The 3,342-nt window shown below is 39.3% G+C and overlaps 1 protein-coding gene across 3 annotated transcripts in view; it reads right to left on the bottom strand.

Moving 5' to 3' along the window:
• The window catches only part of LARP4B (La ribonucleoprotein 4B), a 115,515-nt gene that overhangs the window by 85,936 nt on the left and 26,237 nt on the right, over positions 1–3,342 (bottom strand). The window lies entirely within an intron of this gene.

Below are 3,342 nucleotides of genomic sequence, written 5' to 3'. Positions count from 1 at the left end.
GGTTCAAGCAATTCTCCTGCCTCAGCCTCCTGAGTAGCTGTGACTACAGGCACGCACCACCATGCCCAGCTACTTTTTTGTAGTTTTAGTAGAGGCGGGGTTTCACCATGTTGACCAGGATGGTCTCGATCTCTTGACCTCGTGATCCACCTGCCTCGGCCTCCCAAAGTGCTGGGATTACAGGCTTGAGCCACCGCGCCCAGCCTAGGTGTCTTCTGTAATGTTTAACAGCACAAACAGGTCCTTAGACTAAAAGCTTGAGAACCACTCCTCTATTATAAACTCTTAAAACCTAGTGCGATCTCAGCTCACGGCAACCTTTACCTCCGGGGTTCAGGCGATTCTCATGCCTCAGCCTCCCTAGTAGCTGGGAATTTTTTATTTATTTTAGTGGAGACAGGGTTTGCCCTTCAAAGCACACTATCAAGAAAGTGAAAAGATAACCCAAAGAACAGGAAAAAACATTTGCAAATCATACATCCAATAAGGGACAAATATACAAACAATTCCTAAAACTCAGTTAACAATGAGACAAATAACCCAACTTAAAAATTGGCAAATGAGGGCCAGGCACGGTGGCTCACACCTGTAATCCCAGCACTTTGGGAGGCCAAGGTGGGCAGATTAAGATCAGGAGTTCAAGACCAACCTGGCCAACGTGGCGAGACCTTGTCTCTACTAAAAATACAAAAATTAGCCCACCATGGTAGTGGGTGCCTGTAATCTCAGCTACTTGGGAAGCTGAGGCAAGAGAAATACTTGTACCCAGGACACAGAGACTGCAGTGAAACAATTAAGATCACACCACTGCACTCTAGCCTGAGCAACAGAGCAAGACAATCTCTCAAAAAAAAAAAAATTGGTAAATCATCCGAATGAACATTTTCCCAAAGAAGATATACAAAGGCCCAGAGCAAGCACATGAAAAGATCTTCCACATCATTCGTCATGAGGGAAATACAAATCAAAACCCAAAATGCCACTTTGAAATGAAATTAAATAAAATGAAGTAAATACAGAAAATTAAAAAAAAATACCACTTTGCATCTACTTGGATGACAATCATAAGACAGGTAATAGCAAGAGTGGCGAGTACATGCAGAAACTGCAATCTCCACGCACTGCTGGTGCAAATGTAAAATAGAGCGGCCGCTATGGGAAGCAGTCTGGCAGTTTCTCACTATGTTAAACAGAGTTACCAAATGACCCAGTAATTCTACTTCTAGGAATATATCCCAGAGAACTGAAAACACGTATCTGCCCAAAAACTTGTAAGTGAATTTTCAAAGCAACATTATTCATAACAGCCAAAAAGGAGAAACAACCAAACAGTAAACTATTAGGTTAAGAGCCTCCCTTTTGTATGTGTGTCTATCATAACTCACTGGATTTTCAAATAGCAAAATCATAATTTCAGACCTTGATAATTTCTAAGAAAATCAAAGAGAGGATTCTCCTGAACAGCATATAATTATTTTCTTAGTATGAAAGGGTAATGTGGAAACACAAATTATTTGTATCTGAATCAGAAATCTGCAAAGAGAAAGAATGAATTTGGTAAGGATTTGGTAAGGATTATTCTAAGTGCTTTCTTTACATGTTAGCAAATAAATTTAATTCTGTTAGTTAGGTTCCATGCCCATTTGGCAGAGCAGGCAACTAAGATCAGGGAGGACTTAAGGTCACAAAGCTAGTAAGTTCAGTGAGGCTAAATCAATGCACATAATTTTGCTATTATTCAACTATATACGTTTGGTTATCATTTAAGTACTATAGGCAATTCACCATGAATTCCTGTGTGCAGGTGTATGTTCTATCATAACATGATCTCAGAGAAGTACTCCTACAATTTCCTTAGCTGGTCTTCACTCCTTCCCTTTTACTGTGATATTCACTGCACCAATGTACAGATCATGATTTTGGCACGTAAAGCATCTTTTTTCTTATAATATGGTGCTTAAATATAAGCTAAATACTTACCTTTTTATACACAAAAACATTGATGTGATTCAATGACAGAATAAAACTGGTATTGGATCAACTGTATCAGTGATAATATTAAATATATTGTACCCTACTGGGGGATCTTCAAGTATATTGATAATTTTTACATTACAGCTTGACCTTAGAATATACATTTCACATGAGAATGCACTATATGGGGGCCAAATATAAAACCTTTCTCCTGAATCTAAAAACATTATTCTGAAATCAGGAACTCCCTACTCCCAATAGATTACTTCCAGTTCCATTTGCCATGTTCTGCACATTCTATTCCTCTTTCCTGGAACACAGGTATCCCTGTGTTTAATCTTCTTATCTATAGCACACAGTGATACTGAGAACAGGACTGATATACATATCCTACCAATGGTATATTACAACTTACCTCAATGATCTTCCTTTTGTTAGTAAATCCAAATAATACGGTTTTACTACAGGATTGTCTAAGTACTCCATTCCTTTATTTGTAAAGTTTGCTAAGTTCTCTTCTAATTGTCTGTGATTAGGAGCAATGAGTTAAGGAATGGAGCATGAGCAGAGATAGCACAAGATGCTCCTAGACATACATGTGTTCCAAGAACTCCAAAATAACTAAGACCATTTTATAAAAATCAGCAAATAACCAACTAGATAAGTAAACAGAGATTATCCCAAATAAGGCAAAAAGGCTGTTAAGATTTGCTCTAATTAAGTACTATATAATCTCATTAGGAATCAATTAAAGTCAAAATGCCTTACTTTCTTTTTTTTTGTTGTTTTTTTGAGACGGAGTTTTGCTCTTGTTACCCAGGCTGGAGTGCAATGGCGCGATCTCGGCTCACCACAACCTCCGCCTCCTGGGTTCAGGCAATTCTCCTGCCTCAGCCTCCTGAGTAGCTGGGACTACAGGCACGTGCCACCATGTCCGGCTAATTTTTTGTAGTTTTAGTAGAGACGGGGATTCACCATGTTGACCAGGATGGTCTTGATATCTTGACCTCGTGATCCACCCGCCTCGGCCTCCCAAAGTGCTGGGATTATAGGCATGAGCCACTGCGCCCGGCAAAATGCCTTACTTTCAATGTCCAAATATAGTTTGTAGAAAAGACAGTTTACCATCCAGACTTTGATCCCTTTGAAGCTACAAAAATTCATCAGGAAAAAAAAAAAAAAAATCAGCGCAGCTAAATCAAATCATTAAAAGCACAATCATGGCTGGGCAGAGTGGCTCATACTTACAATCCCATGGCTCTGGGAAGCTGAGGCGGGCAGATCATCTGAGGTCAGGAGTTTGAGACCACCCTGGCCAACATGGTAAAACCTCATCTCTAGTAAAAAATACAAAACTCTTTTTTTTTT

Source organism: Cebus imitator, unplaced genomic scaffold (assembly GCF_001604975.1).
Source record: "Cebus imitator isolate Cc_AM_T3 unplaced genomic scaffold, Cebus_imitator-1.0 Scaffold513, whole genome shotgun sequence".
NCBI lineage: Eukaryota > Metazoa > Chordata > Mammalia > Primates > Cebidae > Cebus > Cebus imitator.
This window is presented reverse-complemented; position numbering and strand designations above follow the sequence as displayed.